General features: G+C 33.4%; 1 protein-coding gene across 2 annotated transcripts in view; it reads left to right on the top strand.

Moving 5' to 3' along the window:
- Positions 1–22265, top strand: part of LOC140447836 (uncharacterized) — a 301409-nt gene that overhangs the window by 175133 nt on the left and 104011 nt on the right. The window lies entirely within an intron of this gene.

The following is a 22265-nucleotide window of genomic DNA, read 5'->3' as shown; positions in this document are numbered from 1 at the left end:
ATGAGATGTTTTAACCAAATAATACTTTAAATATGATGTGCAGAATAATTTTTAATTTGGTTCCGCCAATGAACTTACTTTTTTGTCCTTAAAGTATAAAAAATTTTAATTTCTGTTGATTAATATTTATCACCTAATAATTTTAACTGTACTAATATGCAAGTGTTTATGTTCTAAAATGACTAATTTAAAATGAGTAAGGCGATTGTTAAAATACCGGCTTACAAATCTTTAAAGGGACTGGACTTACAAATTTTTAGTTTAGTTGTCATTTTTGTAACGAGGTTGTTTATGGATGTGCATTATTTTATTTTAAGTTGTGCTGAAATTTCGTTATTTCGTAATAGTCGACAATGATTGAAGTGATATAGTCGACAATCATTTAAGTAATATAAAAAACAACTACACTGAAAATTAAAGAAAGTTTGTATAAACGTTTACAAAAATCTGCAAACAAATCTTAAGAATAGTTGTAAAGGAGGAATCGTAAGAAAAGCGGCCTTTCTAATAGGAATTCCGTATTCTACCATGCGCGACATTGTGAAAAGTGGTGGTAAAAAGAGAAAAACAAGATCGGATGCTGGAAAAACTAAACATCTTAATATCGTGACTGCTAAATGTTTAAGGAACTTGGTTTACGAGGAATTTGAAAGATATGTAAAACCAACAATTGATATTATGTACAGCAAGGTTGTTGCGATGGGAAGAACATACCATAAAACTACTTTATATAGACGGCTGAAAAATTTCGATTCAGATACAAAATCGTTCATATACGAGTGACTATTATGGAAAGTAAGAGGATAGTACATTGGCGTTTACATTAGACAAAATTCAGGAATATCGAGACCAAAACTGAACAATTTATTATTTAGACGAGACATGGTATGACACGGATAATACTGCTAGCAGGGGTTGGACTGATGGTTCACTTATGTGCCAGATGAAAGGCGTACTTCCGAATAAAGGTTCTCAACTGATTATTGTGCACTGTGAACCTTTAAATAGTTGGGTGCCAAATGTGTTAAAGGTTTGCAGAAAAAAAAAATAGAAAAATGTAGTGAATTGTGAAAAAAAAAGTATAGATTCTCATCAGAATATGAATTCAAAAATATTTCGAAAAGTTGTTTAAGAATACATTACTTCCTAATATAACTCCCAGCAATGTGATAATTATGGACAATGCCAGCTATCAATCAAGACTTCTAAAACAAATTCCGAACAGTTCGTCTTCATAACAGATTTCTTTTATCAGATAATGATTTGTAAGTTGAAGAGACCTATAATAAGGAACCATTACTTGAAGTGGTTTATACTAAAACTTATAACAAACAATATACTGGACACGATTGCAACAGAACATGACCATACTGTTTTGAGGTTACCACATTATTTTTGCATTTTCAATCCCATAGGAGCTATTTGGGGACAAGCAAAAAACGAATTCAGAGGAAAAATATTTTTTCAAAATTTGACGCGAAAGTGATTGATTAGTTCGATAATAACTATGAGAGATCACAAGTAGCGACTGGAAAAAAGCAGTAAACCATGTAGTTAATACAGAAAATGAATACAGAAGACTAGAACAGCGAATAATTTATTATTGATCTTTTGGATAGTGACAATGATGAGAGTTCGTCTGCAGGAGAAATATTTTAGACAAGGAACGCTAAATAGGTAGACCATTTCAGTTAAAATCATTTAGTTTTTCATTATAAATTGTTATTTAAAACAATATTATTTCCTTAAATGTAAAATATGTTATTTTATGATTTAATACTTACATCATTAAATTTGTATTGGTGAAACAACCAATATCGCGATAAATCCCTGGTCAGTGGCAACTCGAATTTCTTAAACACTTATACCGCCCCTTTTTTCGATGAGCGATAGAAATGTGGAGGCAACTACCAGCCGTACGTTACAATGTTCTAAAATATCATTCTGAAGACGCCGCGCCTAACTTTAAAAGCCGCGTACAGCAGTTACACGCTGTGTTCGGCATACAATAGATACCGCATCCATTACTTATTGCATAAAGCATACAGACACAACGTATGACATAACGTTGTACGCGGCGTACAGCGTTTATTGGAAACAACCGCCTAAAACTTCTGGTTTAAATACAGTAAGGTATGTTTAAACTTAGACGCAATAAACGCGTAACTTGCTATAACGATGCAGCTTAGTATATCGAGGCATAATGCGAAGATACAAAAATACATGAGTTTGGTCTATCAGTTAATGTCTACATTTGTTTTAATATTTAAAAAACATTCCTTAGAAAAAGTGTAATAGTATGCTATTGCTTTTTTAAATACTACTACTATTAAAATAAATACGAATACTTTATTAAATAAAATAACCACTTAAAGCAGGAATTTGTTTATCTCTGTATTTTTTAAATTTTAATAACTACTTATTATTTGCTATATAACATAATAATACACACATAATACCTACGCAATAAAATAAAGATTTCTTTTTATGTCTAGTAAATATGTTTACTATAATTGTCTATAAAAATACAGTGTCTAAAAATCTAAAAAAAAAATACATACAGTGGAGTGAAGAAAGAAAAACGAGCACGAGCATTTGTAGGTATACTTGTTCATAAAAAATTTAAAGACAACATAATTAACTGCCGTTATATCTCCGAAAGAATAATACATATGAACATCACAATGGACTACCAAAAATTGAATGTCATATATATCTAAAGCCCCGAGGACTGCAAACCTAAGGAGGAACGAGAGGCATTCTACAAACAATTGCAAACTATCCTGGATAAAATACCTCATGAAGAGCCCTTAATTCTTATGGGTAACTTTAATGCACGAATCGGAAATGAAATTGTTCCAGGAGTAAAACAAAGATTTAATAAAAACCACGTCAACGCACATGGAGAACTCATGGCTAATAGCTGTGCCTTTAACGAACTAAGAATCAATAATACATTTTTCGACCATAAGCTCCAGTATGAATATACATTTGAAAACTCCAGGGGGCATAAATCTATGATTAATTTTATAGTCACCAATAGAAAAATCCATCCAAAGCAAATTCTAGATATCCGAACTTTAAACTCAGCAGACGCAGGGAGTAAACACAAACTAGTACTAGCAAAGATCGGAATCATCATCATCCAGCCTTTATTTTGCTGGACATAGGCCTCCCTTAAACTCCTCCATTCTTTGCGGTTTTGTGCTTTAGCAAAGATAAGAATGAAAACAACACCAAAACATTTTCTACAGAAAATCATCGAACGACTCTACAAGAGAAATATCACAGAAGATACAGCTGAAACAAAAAGACATCGAAGATATAAACGCGAGTTGGGAGAAAATTAAAAACAACATTGAAGAAGCAGCAACAGAAGCTCTAGAAAAACGCAAAGGCATACTAAACAAAAGAAACAACAACAATACACCATGGTTTAGAAAAGAAATAAAAGAGAAATGTAAAGAGAAACGAGAGGCCTACACGAAGTACAAAACATCAAATACCCCAAAATCTCGAGACACCTATAGAAGAATACGAAATGAAACAAAGCAAAGATTCATAAGAAACCAACTGAAAGAAATGGCAGAATTGAAGGAATACAATAACATACCAGCAAACGAATGGGAAATATACCTGACGGACGGAACTGTTTAAAGCAAAGGAAAATAATAATCAACACAATAACGTACCTGAATTAAGACACGAAATATAAATAAGTTTTCAGAAAGTAGAATTAGCCATAAATTTACTCAAAAATAGAAAGTCACCAGGACCAGACGGAATAACCAACGAGCTTCTAAAACACGGAGGAGAAAGTATAACCTTAGACAAAACTTATACAAAAACTAATATTGCACTGCAAGATACCAGACGCATGGTGAAACAGCATAATGATACTAATGTTCAGGAAAGGAGATAAAGAAGACCCCAACAATTATAGAGGTATAAATCTACTGAACACCGCACTTAAGCTTACCACAAAAGTCCTAACCAACAAAATCAATAAACTAACAACTTTATCAGATGAACAACAAGGATTCAGATCCGAAAGATCCTGCGTAGACGCCGTATTTGTACTAAGACAAATCACAAAAAAGGCCATCGAGTGCAATAAACCAGCATATCATTGTTTTATAGACCTGGCAAAGGCCTTCGATCGCATCCAAGTCGAAGACGTCTTACACCTACTGTATAAAAAAACATACCAATCAATATTATACAAACCATCGAAAACATCTACTTCCATAATCGAATACAGGCAAAGATAAATGGAAAACTAACACAGTGTATACCAGTACAAAGCGGAGCCAGATAGAGTGACTCGTTAAGCCCACTTATCTTTAATATAATAATGGACGAAATAATACAAGCAGTACGTAAAGGTAATGGCTACAGAATGGGGAACAAAGAAATCCAAATATTAGGTTATGCAGACAACGCCGCATTAATCGCCGAGATAAAAGACGAGCTCCAAAGATTAACACACATCTTCAAGACAACATTCAAGAAATACAATATGATAATATCAGCAAAAAAAATCAATATGTGACCAATGTTAAAGAGGAAGTACAACAACAAAGCTTAAAAGCAAGTAAAGCAGCGAGATCTCTTAATGACACAATCTGGAAGAACAAACACCTAAGACAAGGCACAAAAACAAGAATCTATAAAGCAGAAATTAGACCTATATTAACATACACGTCGGAGACAAGACCTGAAACATCCAAAACGAGACGACTACTAAAAATAACAGAGATAAAAATACTCCAACGAATATCAGGGAAAAGTCTGTTGGATAGATAGAGAAGCGAAAACATAAGAAGAGCATGCAATAGAGAAGAAATTAATGGATGGGTGACAAAACGGAAACAGGAGTGGAACAAATTCATTAGTAGAATGGCAGAGGATAGGATAGTACGAATAGCATAAGATAAGTCACCAAATGGACGAAGAAGTATTGGCAGACCAAGAAAAAGATGGTGCGACAATTTAAACAATTTAGGAGGCTAATATTGAAGAAGAAATAGGCTTTAAAGCCTACATACACGAAGAAAGAAGAAGAAGAAGTCTATAAAAATGACAACTGCTTAAGATATTCCTATTATTTAACACGTAAAGTGTCATCGTTGGATTTAATCAACCCACCACCCATTTTTGTGTTAATGGCTGCGATTGGTGTGTCACACTGATTCACCACGCCTAAATATTAATCTATCTTATGTGCATCGTATTGGCCCATCAAAACTCTGTTTTTTTTTGGCAGTATGATTTAAATGGTATATTGTTCTTTTTCTCGTGCTTGGTATATGCGCTGGTGACTTTATATGATCCACCAAGACAACGAGTCTGGGCCTATATTGTGTTCACTAAACTGTTAATTGCAACGAGTTTACAATAAAGTAACGAATAAAATCAAAGCATATCCATAATCATTATCCTTTTCTTTGCCTTACCCATATGCTAAGTCGGTTTCCCAAATTACATTTATCCATAAGTTTCTCAGTTCATGAGTGTCTCCCCAGACCTTCTTTGGTCTCTCTCTTCTTCTCGTCCCAGGAATCCGAAGATCAATTATTCTTCGTATTGACCATGATAAAACAAAAAATTATAATTCCCATTAGTGGGTATCGTCTTTACTTAGCAGAGTCGTACTTTCATAACCAGGAGTGGCAGAGTATGGTCCAATATAAATATTAGAACTATCTTCACTTGTTATAGTTTTAGCTGAACAAATATGCTGTGCAGTATAACTTGAAATGACTCCAGGTACATTATCTGTCTGTATAAAAGTGTCAAATTGTGTGGTCGCGTCTATAGTAATTTGTTCAATTCTCCAAAAAACAAAGTTTCGTTAATAATTTTTGTTGCCATGGTTTGCTGGTTTTTAGCCATAGATCTTAATTGAGATCTATCTTTTTTACTTGTTGCTGTTTGCTGTGTCTGTCTTAAATAACATCATAAAACAATTTTTTTTTCAGTTTTTAACATGTCAACAAGGGTGGATTACAATTGCCTGAAGTTTTCAACAATCTTTTCTTAACTGTTGCGGAGCATTAAATGAAAAACACATAAAAATTGTTCCGCTACCTGGGCGTGAAAGTTATTTCTTTAATTATGAAGAATTTCACAGCATTATTATGTTAGCCATCAATCTGCCAACGGCACAACTATTACTTGAATGTAGCAATAAAACTCCTTTTCCCTATGTCCTTGTGGTAGATGATGCCTTTCCCTTGTCAAAGTACATAATGAAACCTTTTTCTACCAAGAATTTAAGTAAAGAGGAAGGTATATTTAATTATCGCCTGAGCCGTACAAGGAAAATAATAGAAAATACATTTCGAATATTAGCTGCAAGATTTCGAATGTTTCATACATTAGTAAATGCAATACCTGCCATTATTGAAGACATCGTTTTAGCATCTTGCGTTTTGCATAATTTTTTAGACAAACGTATACTCCAGTTCAAAGTTTAGATATTAAAGACACTGAAAACGGAACTATATATAACACAAGCTGTCTGGCGAAATTCTGAAGTATTATTTGTACAATTAAAAATAAATCACAACAGAAACTATGGAGGAGAGGCTAAAGAACTACGGGAATATTACTTTAACAACGAAGGAAAAGTATTATGGCAAGATAGAATAATAATCAATCATATATTAATAAGAAAATAACTACATAAATATCACACAATATTTTTTTTATTCTTGACCGCTGTGTAAAATTGAAAATTTTATTAGTCTCTGCGATTGCAGAATGACAAAATTTAATAAATGTACCCGTTGAAGCTTTTAGCTCTTAGATATTCCACCTCACCTAACTAACAATGTCCTAATCATTCTTTGAAGGTTCGGTTTGTTCCTCGAACACGTCCATATTATCCTTACCATTTCTAGGCATTTCTTGACCTTCTGTGATAAGTAATAATTTGAAATAACACAAATGTGGATCAAAAACTTCCTCAGTACTAGTATTACCAGACATTTTAAATTTTTTAAATTTCTTTAACTCTCGTCTGAATGCAGTTCGTAAAAAAATAATTGTTTTTACCACCCTATCTTTCGAGGCTTCAGGTTCAATTGCTTTTAATTTATCAATCATCTTTTCATGAGCATTGTTTCTTAGGTATTTATTGCTGTAAAAGCAAAGACCTTTTACTTTTCCAGAGACACGGAAAATCTCTGTATAACTCTATAAATTATAAATATGAATCTGTTATAAATTGTTTGGAATAATTTCTCATATCACTCATTTTGCTCTTCAGTAAACAACCAAATAACAAACCGTGAATTTCGTGATAGCACTACACGAACAGACTAGTTTGTGGGAACTGTCGTTCCAACAAAATTTCAAAGCTTGCAGATTTAACTTCTGGGGTTTGAGTGTTTAGTATGCACAAACAAATTGTTGAGCTACACGGATATTTAGGTATGCGCTGACACGTTTGCACATACAATATTCTCAAGATGTTATTACGTGTAACGGTGACACAAACAAATCGATCTTAATATATTGGTACAAACAAGCTCACATTATTTCGGTCTTCTCATAATATGTTAAGAAACTTACTTAGAAAATATAATTTAAGTTAGGTTTGCGGGACAGCGAAAATTGCTGCGGGGCGAAACAAGAGCTTGTCTCGCGTCGCGCTGTCCCGCGTAAAACCCTAAGGATAGACTAAGGTACAGTGGATCGAAAGATACTTAGGTTGTATTAAACGCATGTGCGAATTAACGGTTTATGATCTATTTTTGTGAAGTACTATATTTACTTCTTATAACAAAAGAAAATTAGATAATTTTAACGTTATCTGTTTTAAACTTATCTTTGGACCTACAATTGTACCAAAAATAGACTACAATACAGTTATCGCTGTTTCTATAGTTTATTATTCAGACCTTAATTTATTCATTTCTAGATAACGTTAATTTTGATTTATACGCAAATTACTCAAAGATAGGCTAATATTTTTAAAATTGCCAATTTCATGGTTGTCTGGTTATAAGAGGCTGACACAGCAACCCAGAAAACGCTCGTTGGCTATGATATACTGATATAGTTTTTAGAACATATGGATAGGTACATAAATGACAACTGGAATATGTATACATAAAAACAAAATAAGTTAAATTAAAACGATACCGATGGATTGGGCAGTGAAAAACAGTGTTACATAGTGATGACGAAGAGATAAAAATTGAACAAATTCAAACAAAACAGAAAATATGAGCCATTGTTTTAAGGAAGAATATAATTAAAATAAAAATCTGAGCAAATGAAAATCCCTCGATCATAATAGGGGAGAACATAGTAGAAGAAATAAATAAATTTTATACGGAGGGCAATTTATAAATCTCAGAAGGTAAAATCCAACAGTTGAACTAAAGAGAAGAAACAGATTTTGTTCGGCATTAGTAAATTAATAAGCCAAACACATTTGTTAAGGTGGGCCGAAAGTTATCAAAACCTATTTAAACCTCTATATCTGTAAATTTCCAAGATTTCAGGAACCTATGTCCTAGGTTTCCGGAACCAGATGTGGTTCTGTGGCCTATAATTATTCGGCCCCATACCAATATGAAAAAATATGAAATCAAAGAACATCAGAGCTAATCTTGTAATAGACAATACAACGATTGAGCGTGTGTCCTGTTATAAATATCTAGGTGCTTGGATCACAGACGATACTGATCAAACAAAAGAGATTAGATGTAGAATAGAAATCGCTAGATCAGTCTTTAATAGAATGCGCAAACTCTTTTGCAATCGTGATATCAATATAAAGTTACGAATACGAATGCTGCGGTGTTATGTCTTTTCTACCCTGTTGTATGGAGTAGAGGCTTGGACACTAAAACAGTTGACCACAAAAAACATCGAAGCTTTCGAGATGTGGTGCTATAGGCGCATTCTCAGAATATCATGGATGGACCGCGTCACTAACACGCAAGTACTCAAAACTTTAGACAAAAGATGCGAAATTCTAAATGAGATAATAACTAGAAAGATGGAATACTTGGGGCACATTGTGAGAGGTGAAAAGTACGAACTTTTAAGAAATATCATGCAGGGCAAAATTAAGGGCAAAAGAAGTGTGGGAAGAAGAAAAATATCGTGGCTTCGTAATCTACGTGAATGGTTCAGGTGTAGTTCGATTGGACTTTTTAGGCGCGCTGCTAACAAAGTCGCAGTGGCCATGATGATTTCCAATCTCCGCTAGGAGTGGCACGAGAAGAAGAAGAAGAAGATACCAATATGGGGCATTATACATTACTCGATCGTCTCCATATTCTTATGCAACGTGAATCTTTTTTTATTATTGAGATGGAAATATTTTAAACTGACTAGGAAAGATATCCGTAGTAATATTGGATTCGATCCAGAAAGGAACACATGATAGGGCATAGCATTCAGAGTATGGGTTATATGCACCGCATGCTCCTCTGACCCGTCGCCTACCAACTAAAACCACCCATTCTTCGGACAAGGCAAACCCGGACGAGCTCAATCGGTGAACTAAACATTGTGTGATAAGAACCATTTAAAATAATATTCAGAGACAAAATATGGGATGGTAAAAAGTGCAGGTGTACGTGGCCTGACAAAGAGGAATAAAAGAGTGAGAGTAAAAATAAAAGAGGGCATGCACGAGGTCGTATAAACATAGTACGTGATATAATTATAGATCTGGCTGTAAAGATACCCATCGTGCCGGGCTGTGAGTGTACTGTAAATACTATATGTTATTTTTTAACTCATCCACCCTGTTCCTGTCTCGCCCTTTCTAGCTCTTCTTTTTCCTTATTATTAAAGTAATTAGGTCGACACCGTAGACATCCTTGTTGTGCATCACTTTTTATATGAAATTTTTGGGTGTTATCGCTCCTTACCATAATATTAGGTCGCCGTTCTCTTTGGAAACCTGAGCATGTAAAAATGCAGTGCTTTGCATCTTCTATGACTACACAATCTAAACACAAATCATACCTTTTATTTTTTTATTATTATTATTTCGATCCAATAAAAGCTGAAAATAATACATCTTCATTTATTGATACCCTGCACTAAAAAGATTTCTGAATTTCTTGTCCATCGTTTCATGATCGATATATAAATTAAGTATTTACATATTGTTCCACCAAACCAATTATTCCAAATTATTGACCCAGTGTAATAACTCTGTAAAAGGAAAAATTACAATTTAAGATAATTTCGCGGTTTCTATTTTAAACTGACATTGTAATTAAACATGAAACTACATAGTTTATCAGTTTAAAACTACAATCATTTAAAAAATAGACTATAATATAATTATTCGAAGATCTACTAAATGTTACCCATTTATATACTTAGTACGAACGTATACGCAAATTATGCAAAGATAGGCTAATATTTTTAAAATTGCTAATTTCATGGCTGTCTGGTCATACAAGATTGCCACAGTAACCCAGAAAAGAAGAAGACCGGATAATTCGGAATCTAAAAAAGCACCGCTTAGTCAAAACATTTGCTAAGCATGGCGCCTCACGAATAAGAAACGTGATTTAAGATACCCAGCGAAGAATTGACTGTGAATACAGGGTGATTTATCTTTGTTATGTTTTAAAGCATGTATTTATTTTATTGTGGCATCTTGTTGTTTATGAATTATATTTTGGGAATTATCCAAAAATAAAAAAATTACAAGTATTTTACGTCGACGTTGCGGTCTTCATATCACATCTCTTTCTGTTCAGGCACATGTAAATTTTTCTTTTAGTTTTTCTTTTGTTTTTTTTTTAAATTTAATTTACCCTTTAACGCTCTCTGGTAGAATGATGCCATCTCTCTTCTGATGCCAACCAACATGTAGCTTCTTCATTTAAAAAAAAAAGTTAAACTGTTTGTCCTTGTGTCGTGTTGTGTTAATGTATACTTTTTAATATTTCTGACATTCTCGATATATTGTTGGATTGCCCAAATATAATGAAATGCCCTTGAATATGCTCTAGGAGCAAAAGTACTTGGGCAAGATTTAATAAGTAAAATCTGCCTTTTATTTGATTAAAATTCATTTATTCGAGCATTCAACCTTATATCACTTTAGAACCTAATAAAGTTGTAATGGTAGTTTTTTATGAAATTTAGTAGAGCTAAAGCAGTTGAAGGAAAAATTATCAAGAAAGCAGCAGGTTACAGGAAATATTGAAATAGCTTACGTTTCATGGACTGTAAAAACGCAGTAGCTTAACATCTAGGAATGCACGAGAGATGGTTCGGGGACTCATGAGAAAAACAGAAAACGTTGGTTTAAGTATTGTAACGAAAAAGCTAACAAGAATAGATGGTAAACAGCTGATCGTTCACCAATACTTAAGGAAGATCGCGTTGCTCAATTCGAAAGCTTATACAATAGATAATAATTACCTAACAGCTTGACAAAAGAAAAACGTGAAACACTGAATACAGCTAAACTGTAAAATAACAGGGGCGCCAATAAGTCTTCTCTCTAACTCAAGATTAAATTACCTAAACCTTAGATTAACTTTTCTTTGAAAAACATCAGAAAAACACGTAAGAAAACATCTTCTTCTTCTTTCTATGCCGTCCCCATTAACGGAGGTTGGCGACCACATTTTTTAAAGCTTCTCTGTCTTTTGCAACGTGGAATAATTCTTCTACAGTCATGTTTGTCCAGTCTCGAATAATTCGCAGCCATGACTTCCTCTTTCTACCTATTCCCTTTTTGCCATCGACTCTACCCTGCATGATGACCTGCTGAAGACTATATTTATTATTTCTTAGTATGTGTCCAAGGTATGCAGTCTTGCGTACTTTTATCGTTCTCAACAATTTTTTGTCTCGACCCATTCTTCTCAGCACTTCCTCATTTGTGACCCTGGCAGTCCATGGGATTCTCAACATTCTCCGGTATATTCAAAGTTCAAAGGCTTCAATCTTTTTAACTATTTGCGCTTTTAGTGTCCATGTTTCTACCCCGTACAATAGTTGCGACCAGACGTAACATTCAACAAACCTCAGTCTCAGCGCAATATTCAGATTTTTGTCACAGAACAATTGTTTGATAAGAAAACATATCAAAGAATTATTATCAAAGAAATTATGAAAATGGACATATTTACCTATAATCTTTAACAAAGGTTACATTTTCAATAAAATACTTCAAAAAGATTTATATAGTCTCTAAAATATTATTATTTAAATAAAATAAGTCACAAAAAATATGTTTATTGAATCTTCCAAATTTAATCTGAATCTTCTTCGCTCTAGGAGCGAAAGTACTTGGGCAAGATTTAATAAATAAACTGCGCTCGATATCTGCCTTTTATTTGATTAAAATTTATTAGGTTCTGTTGAACAGTACTCGGAAGTAAAGTTGACAACTAATGCCATAAATATACATAGATCTGATATAATAACGCAAATTGCGGCTAATATTTAGTTTGAGAGATGTTAAGCTACATCAAAAATGAGTTTATTTTAAATTTTGTCAATTTCAGAAAATACCATTTTCAAGTTTTTTAATCATAAATCAAATTTTAAATCCATTAACTGAATACAAATATGTTTTTCCTATATATTCAATACACTTTGGATTTTCCAAGAGTTTTTGGTTACGCAATACCAACGTAATGAATAAATTAAAAGATATGGCAAATTTTATCTCAAAATCGTAATAAATTCAACGTTATTATTATTACTAAAATCATTGCAAAAGATAACATTTATCTTTTGCATAAGTTGATTGTGGATATTACAAGTATTTAATATTTTTGGATTATTTTATTATTGCACAAATTGCGCAACAAGAAGACAAAACAACCATTTCTTTATGGACTTCCTTATTTTTTCCTATAAGGATTAAAAAGTACAATTGTTTTCTTAAATGTAATTTAATGTACTGCTTAATTGTAATGTAATTTTGTAATAACCCCTTTGTAAAATATGTTAAAATAAATAAACTATGGTAATGGTAATTAAGTTTCGAGGCTTACAGGCTGTGATCTGAACATTTTTCCTGAATTTTCATCTCGTGTTGTAGCAGATTTTAGTAGGCTGTCTGGTCGCTGTCTGAATCTGCACTAGTAAGTAATAGTACTTAACCCAGCCTGTGAGACTTGCACATCCCAGAAAATGTCATTCGGGTACTACAATTTATTAGGGCGAGGACTAATCAGAAATCACTCCACCCCGCTCCAATGCTCCAGACCATCCTGCACCCTCCGATAGCACGCTGATGCGCTATAGAGGTTACAAATCAGCAAAATGCTTGTTATGTGAATACAAGCTCTGGATACAAAGCCTGCCACACGAAACTTACTCTGGCCTGGAGTCCCCACTACGCCAAGTTCGGTGATTCGGTGCTCGAAGATGTAGGTCTGGCCCATTTTTTTTGTTTTTTTTAGGATTTTTTATGACTTGCACCTTTTGTTAGTATTTTGTAATTTTTTGGTGTTTTTTGTGATTTTTTGGCTAATCTGAAACATAAAAACATCATTAGTATATTATATTGCCTAAAATTTTCTAGATTTCTCATCTAACATAATATTTTCTGTTTGGGTCATCTGTGTTTCCATCGATGGATCACGCCTACCTTAGTATCTCTCGCAGAATCGGGCTGGGGTAATCTTCTAGATCAGGTAGTTTTATTCTGACTTTTTCTTCCATCATGTATATTGCCCTTAGTTGTTTCAGTTCTCTGAACAAGATTTGTTCAGCAAAGTACCTGAGTACATTTACATCTTCTATTAGGCAGTTGTTGTGTGAGGCTTGTATCCTCTTCTTATTGCTTGTACTTATGTGACTCCATGCGAGAGATGCATACGTAATAATAGGACTGATTAACAGTGTCATTTTTGTTTTTATTCGTAGTTTTCTTCGTTTTTCTGTGAGTTCTCTTATTGCAGTTCTGGCCATTGTTGTTATCTGGACTGTTGCGTCAACATGCGGTGTAAATATTAAGTCTTAGTTAATAGTGATTCCTAGGTATTTTCCTTTGTTTTTCTATTCGATTGGTCTGTATTGCACTGCCAGCTTTTCTTCTGGGTTATCTCTTTTCTTTTTAAAGATAACCGTTTTTCTGGGTTTAAAGCTATTTTCCATTGGATACATTCTTCTATGGTATCCAATGCCGCCTGTAGATTTCTTACAGCTACATCCATATTTAATTTTTTTTAAATTATTGATATTGCTAATTTTCTTTATATCGAATACAGGTTGAGTCAAAACACAAATACATTATTTTTTCAGTATTTTTAAATAGAGTACCCTGTATTTTGTCATTATCGAAAAGTACGATTACCATACATCAATTTTTATTTAATATTCCGTACGTCTAAATTTATTAGTTTTTGAGATATTTTCATTTTTCAAACCAAATTATTAATTAAGTGTCTAAATTTTTACAAATTTTAAGTAAACCATGACTGAATTGTCTAAAACTGACAGTTCACCATAATTGTTTATGTATAAACTTACTAAATAGTGAAGATGAATTTTAATATTGAAAAAATGATAGATATGATGAGATATTGGGAGAATGCAATAAATATGCGTAATTATCAGTAAGAATTAAGGCGAGTAAGAAAGGCGACAACCTAAAACAGCAATTTTTGAAAGATTGAAGAATCGGTTAGCGGCACTGGTTTAGCTATGTATGAAAAACACGAACAAATAAAATTACTGTAACAGAGGAAAACGAAATAAATGTGTTGCTGACAGTTACTGAAATTAACATTTAAGTTTTCGGAGTATTTCCGAAGAAAACGAACGAACTTATTACTCTGTACAAAGAATTGTTGCAAAAAAACAGAATACACCCTTACCGTATTCCATCATTGTACCATGAATTAATTATTAAGGAAAATTTTGAAAAAAGAATCGTATTTTATGATTCGGACTTAGATAAAATAAATCAACAGAGAGATTGGGAGAAATGTACTATTTGGAGATGAGGCCACGTTTCATAAAAACGGGCTGTGTTAATAGGCATAACTTTCATTATTATGCCACAATTAATCCATATTACATAGTTACACACAGTCTAACTAGATGGTTACTGAACGTGTGGGGAAATATTCTTGGTAACCATGTCATGGGACCATATTTTTTTGAAGAAAATCTAAATGATGAAATGTGTTTAGATTTTTTAGTAAATCAATTGCCCATATTTTTGGAAAACGTTCCACTTCGTATATGTAAACAAATGTGTTTTTGCACGACGGTGCTTCTGTTCACGATAATACATTGATTTAACGTGAACTTGACGATTAGTTTGCTGGTAGAAATATACCAGTTTCTTGGCCACACAGATCACCAGAGTTTAATAAAATTGACTCATTTTTTTGGGGTTGCGTTAAGAATGAAGTTTATAAAAGACCTCCAACAACAAAGGATGACATGAAAAATAGAATACGAAGTGTATTTCGAAGTGTGTGTATATGTGTGTGTGTTGTCGGTTTCCTAATCCGTTAGTGTACAAATGCTTCGTAATTAAAGTGACCCATTCAATGACTGTTTTCAGGCGTGCATAAATGTTTTGATTCCATTTTGAACACCTTACGTTAATAAATATTAAAAATATTTTAATAAAAGTAGATTTTTTCATAAACGTTGTATTTTGTGTTTTGTGATTTTTTTTGTAAAATATCTTTAATTACAAATTAATTTTCTTTCTTTATTTGTTACATTGTTAAACTGATTACCGAATTAATATTCAGTAATGGTGAACTGTCAGTTTTAGTTTTAGACATTTTAGTGATGTCTTACTTGAAATTTGTAAAAATTAGACACCAAATTAATAACTTACTTTAAAAAATGACTTGTGTTTTGACTCACCCTGTATTCGATGCCAAGAAAACTATCATTATCAATCATTTCTAAAAATGTTGATAAACAGAAAAAAAATATGGCAGCAACAGATCATTGTTATTGTGCTTCTTTTTAATTGTACAGGAAGTTCAACTGGTTACGATTTTCATAGAAAATTGGTTATAACTTTGAAAATACCCTGTTTAAGATAACCAAACTTAATAGTGTTGTGATTAGGAAGTTTAGAAGATTTCGAATATAAAATAAAATACAGGGTGTCCTATTTAGAAAAAAACATAGGTTTGGCCTGCCACTATGTTATCGAACACCCTGTAACATTCTAACTAATTTTGTAATGTGAACCTTAAAGTTGCCTACAATTTTTGGTATTAGCTTTTATTGCTATCTATTATTATAGCGGATCTGCTGAGCTTTATCACACTAATCAAACACGCTGTACGTATGTATGTATTGTAACCTTATTGATGACCAGATATTTGGTTTTGTTGACATTGATTTTGGTGACAACTACAACTGTTGCATATGGTATTTATATTTGCGAGTAATTGCTGTATTACCTTTTTTGTTTATATGTTACCCTAACCATCTGGAAGAATTGATATCAACAAAAAAACTACAAAAAGCTTATAGTCTGGCCAACACTTTGAGAATTATGGTATATAAAAAAGTAACCGCAAATTGAAGCTTATCAAGATCTGTATTATATCCAAATAGGGAGTAAATTAATCACTTTAATAGCTATCAATATCTAATAAATTATTAAACTTGATATTGAATAGTATAACTGAATCGTAATAGCAAAATAGTTGGAATCATCATTCAATCTTCGCTTATCCACTGCTGGTCATAGATCTCCCTCATAATTTTCCATCTATTTCGATCTTGTGCCTCTTGCATCCAATTCCTATTCATAGGAATTGGAGTTGGAATAATTGGCATAAAATAAATTTCTTTAATTTAAGGTTTAACTAAAATTAAAAATACGAAAAATTCTGTATAGTCGAATATCGCAAGATCTCTGCCAGGGAAATCTTCAACGACAAATAAATAATTCAGATATAGCACACAAAACAGAAAGAAAATAAGAGCATACGGATGTTTTTTTTATTTCGAATTACCGTGTCTCGACAACTTTGGTCCTTGACACGGGAGCACAGGTTTACAATAGTACCTACTGAAAGTTATTATACAGATTTTTCAATAGCAAAGAATAACAAAATTATGTAAATTATATTTTGTTAAACAACTGTGTAGTCGTAGTCTTTAAGAAGTCTATTAGGCACTTGAGTCTGCTTGAACAGTTCAGAATTTCTTTTAAACTGTGGGTTATATTGTTGGCAATGCGAGTGGCCTGGTAGTGTTGACATTCTGTGAGGATGTGCTTGACGCTAGTAGGAATATCGTTGCATTGGGGGCATAACTGTTGGTCTGTAGAGGACATAAGATGACCGTGTGTCAAACGTGTGTATCTTCTCTTTTCTGTTTAGAGATGCTATGGATAAGTAGCTGTTAACATTAGGTTGTATTTCTCTGAGCTTCGTGTCTTTGGTGATCCAAAGTTCCTGCCACTTGTCTTGGATATTTCTTTTGAATTTTGATTTTATATCTTCTTGGAGATGTATGTTGTAGACTGGTAAGTTAGATGTAGATGCTTCTTTTGCAGCGCTCTCAGCCATCTCATTTCCTTGGATCGGATGTCGATATGAAAAGGCCCCCATATTATTGTTAATAAAGTCCCTCGGGAAGTGTGGAGGTGGATCGATTCTAGTATTGTTTCACTAGGTGATGTCAATTGAAAATATTTTCTAATGAATGAATTGCGGATAAGGAATCCGTGCACAGAGCTAAACTTTGATGATTGGCAAAAGGGAACTCGAGAGCTTTTGAAATACTGAAGAGTTCTCCTGAAAACACGCTACATTCGTTGAATATTCGGTATTGTCCTAATACTGTATCAACTGTAGTGACAGAACAGTCAACTCCATCTGCGTTTCGGGATGCATCGTAGAAAGCGCCTTATCATAGTGGAATGTATTCACAATACCCTTGAAAGCTTGTCGGAAAATGATATTATTTGTTTGTTGCTTATTAAATTTACAGAGGGAAGTGTTTATAAAAGGAGGTGTTCTAGACCGTGGCGGGGATTCTAATTTTATAGATGCAAGTATTTGAGATAATTTTGTGTCTTGGTCCAAGGGTTGTAGGATTTGTGGGATTGGCGTCCAGGTCTTGGCGAAGTCAGAAAATTAAATACAGAGTTAGTCGGATTCCATGAAATTCTGTTAGCATAAGATAAGAGTAGTTGCTGCCTCCGAAGGACAAGGGATAGTTCATGAGATTCACAGTAAAGACTTTCAGCGTAACTGGATCAAAATGCTCCTAAGCAAATTCGAAGAGCAGTGTTGTAAACAGAGTTTAACAATTGTAATAAATAATTGGATGCGGACAAGTAAGCTATACAACCCTAGTCTAATTTGGATCGGATTAAAGCTCGATATATTTTGAGTACTACACTTTTATCAGTACCCCATCGATGGTGGAACAATGTCTTTAACAAATTCATTCTGCTTAAACAGTTGCCTTTTATTTCATCGATATGACGACGCCAGGTGAGTTTTTTATCGACAGTTAGCCCTAAAACCTATTGGTCAATTAACTCTAAATTTACTCAATTTAGTGTTATTTTGGATATTTCTGCGCTGTTGTATCTCCTGGTGAATTTCGTTATTTTGGATTTATTGGAAGAGAACCTGAAGCCAATTTTCTCGGACCATGTGGTAAAAGACTCGACAGAATTTTGTAATAAAGATGAAGTTGCAGCTGTGGATTTTCCTTGGTAGTATACAATAAGGTCGTCTGCGTATAGGGTAAATTTAACGGGAGATTTTGTATGAGAGCAAATATCATTGATAGCTAGTAGAAAGAGAGTAGAACTCAAAGTAGAACCTTGCAGAGCATACGGATTTATTTTATGTTAAACTATATTATGAACTATATTATTATACATTTAGGAAAATAATATAAGGCACAATAGAACAATAAAAAGTGTGATCTCTAATGTTGTTGTTTATTAAGATTACAATTAATTAATCAAAACAAATATATGCTGTTTATTAAACCAAATACGAATAATTTCGCTACTTAGATTAAGATTATCTGATTGTACATATATAGGAATGAGTTTACGATTGCCAGGTGGTATGATGTCATACTATAAGTTTAAGCTTTACTGGAAGTTTTTAACATTCTGATCATAGCGCCTCTTTAAAATCTCCAAAATATTTTCTCGGCTATATTTCAAATACCATTTAATATTTTATTATTATTTACAACGAACTTTAAGAAGATTTTTATAAATAGAATATATACGAAAAAGAATTGCTGTGTAGTATATTGAATGCAATCTATAAATTTTACTCTAAAATTATTAATAATAGATTAAAAAATACTATAGAAGCTGCTATAGAGGAAAAACTACACGGTTGTCGAAGAGACAGGTATACCAACTATATAATGTTTTTATTATAAAATTAATTATCAAAAAAGAAGATACTTTAACTATCTTGATAGGTATATTGTTATATGCCTTCTTTAGGTCTACAAAAACCAGATTAATTGTTTCAGACAAAACAAATTATCGAAGCATGATCTTCCTGGTCCAATGCCGCTCTGCTCCTCCCATTCTTCAAACTGATTTTCAATTTTGTCTCTTAAAACCCTTCATACCGTCAACCTATGGAAGCTTTTAGGCTGAGAACTCGATAATTGCTGCAGTCTTTCTTAATTCTTTTTTTCCATCTCGTCATTTTCCATTTAGATGGTATCTCTTCTCTTCTTCTTCTTCCTCTTTATAAACAATTCTGCTTGCTCATTGGCGGATTAACACCTCTATGGAAGGTTGTCACTCCATCTTTTGCGCGGTCGTCCGATACTTCTTCTGCCGATTGGTGACTTACCTCTTGCTATTTTGACGACACGGGTCTCCCCCATTCTGCTTATGTGGTTATTCCCTTCTTTTTTTCTATTTTGTGTCCATTTATTTATACACTGTACGTTACATTTTCTTGTAATATCTTCACTTCCCCTTCGATCTCTCAGCGTATTTCCTGTAATTCTGCTCAGTACTCTCATCTCTGCCGTTTCCAGTAGCCTTTGCGTTGTGACTGTATCGGCTCTTGTTTCTGAGGCATATGCCATTATTGGTCTTACACTAGCTTTATAAAGTCTTGACTTCATCTCAGTGTTAATGTGTATATTTTGCAATATAGTGTAATTAAGGCATTCTGCCCGTCTATTTGCTTTTTGTACTTGATCTTTCACTTCTTTGTCCAGGTCTCCATATCTAGACAGTGTAATTCCCAGGTATTTTATTTCCATTACTTGTTCAATACTGATGCCATCACTTTTCTATCGTCATCTTGGGCTATCAATATTGCGTCGTACGCGTAACAGAGTATTTTTATTTCTTTGTTTTCCATTCTGTATCCTCTTTCTTTGTTAACGCTTTTGATGATTTCATCCATGATCAAAATGAAGAGTATGGGGCTCAATGAATTCCCGTGTATTATTTCGCTCTACTTTTCTTTATAGGTTCTGTAAGTTGTCCATCTATTCTGACTTCCATTTTGTTGTTTTGATAGATGTTTTAAAGAGGTTTTATGGTATTTGGGGAAACTTCTATATTATATAGAAGATGGATTACATATTTGAGTCTTTCCCTGTCAAACGCTTTCTTTAGGTCAATCAGACAGAAATGCTGGTCTATTATACTTTAGTGATTCTCCATCTCCTCTCATCTCTTCTCCCTCTAGATATTTGTTAAACATTACTCTAGTAATTCTAGTACTATATTAGGTACATATTTTAAAAGTTTCACGGGTATTCCTCCAAGACCAGGTGAATTGTTATTTTTCATTCGGTTCGAGTTTTTGATTTCTTCTATAGTTGATGCCTTTTTTGGTCTGATTCAAACTCAATTTTCCACGAGGTCCATACACAGCAACCGCAAAAATTAAATGTATGGGTTGGTATTTTCAATGTGGGTTCATTTTTTACCTAGCAATTTGACTGGCCAATGTATATACAATTACTGGAAGACTTGATTAATCCTGCTTTGACTGATAATATTGATAATGATCAATAATATGATGAAGATAATTTGATTTTTCAACAGGACAGTTCCCCTCCGCATCATGCTTTACTTGTTGATGAATATTTAGACCAACATTTTCCACGGTATTTAATTGGGAGAAAAGCATCGAATGGCCTCCTCGGTCACCAGATTTATCTAATCTGGATTTCTTTTTGTGGGTACTTACACCTAAAAAGTAAAATGTATAAAACACTACCCGCATCTTTAGAAGATTTACGTCATTTTATCATTGTATGTCAGAGGTCATCGGTTTCAACGTTTGTTCAACTAACAAATAAGTAATCAGCTAAAAATATTAATTTTAATATGTATTTTTTTTTAAATAAATTAAGTCTCAGAAAATTTTAGTGACGTACTACAACCTTGTTTTAGGAATTGGTTTGTTTTTATTAGTTTGTTATATTTGTATTTCTGTACATACTTTTGATGGATCTAATCTAATCAATTTGGTATCCTCTTTGTTCCATAATTTAAAATAGTTTGGGTCTACCAACCCAGTCAAATACTTTTTCAAAATCTATAAATGCAACATGCATTTTGTAGGTTAAATTATCTTCTTCTTCTTAAGATGCCGTGCATTTCTGCGTAGGCGGTCACCGTACATCGTCTTGTCAGGTGAGATGTTAAATAGTCAGGATTAAATAATTCTGTTTTTAGCAGCATTGCGAAGCATTTCATAGCTGTGGATTCCTGTCCATTGTCGAATATTGCGCAGCCATGACATTTTTTTACGTCCCAGACCTCTCCTACCCTCTATCTTCCCTTCGAGTATCAGTTGCTGAAAAGTATATCTTTCTCCTCGTAATATGTGTCCCAAGTATGCAATCTTCTTACTTTTTACATAACTAAAAAGTTCCCTATCCTGTAAGCCCGCTCTTTTGAGTACTTCCTTATTTCTGACCCTGTCCGTCCATGATATTCTAAGCATTCGACGCAGGCACCACATTTCAAACACTTTAAGTTTTTCAATGGAACTGGCCTTTAACGTCCATGCTTCCATTCCGTACAAGAGAACAGGCCGCACGTAACACTTAAGCATCTTGTATCGGAGGTTGAAGTCCAATTTGCGATCAGTCAGAAACTTACAAAGCCTCAAAAAACATTTCTGGCTTGTTCAACTCTGCTCTTTATTTCATTCTCACGGTCCTAAGCCTCGTTCAGCAAAGAACCCAATTACCCAAATTATCTTCGTTTTTTTTGATAATTTACTTTATAACAAAAACATTATATAGATAGTAGACCTGCTTCTTCTAAAACCGTGTTGTTTTTCCCT

Source organism: Diabrotica undecimpunctata, chromosome 8 (assembly GCF_040954645.1).
Source record: "Diabrotica undecimpunctata isolate CICGRU chromosome 8, icDiaUnde3, whole genome shotgun sequence".
Classification (NCBI taxonomy): domain Eukaryota; kingdom Metazoa; phylum Arthropoda; class Insecta; order Coleoptera; family Chrysomelidae; genus Diabrotica; species Diabrotica undecimpunctata.
The sequence above is the reverse complement of the archived record's forward strand: the minus strand, read 5'-3'. Positions and strand labels throughout refer to the sequence as shown.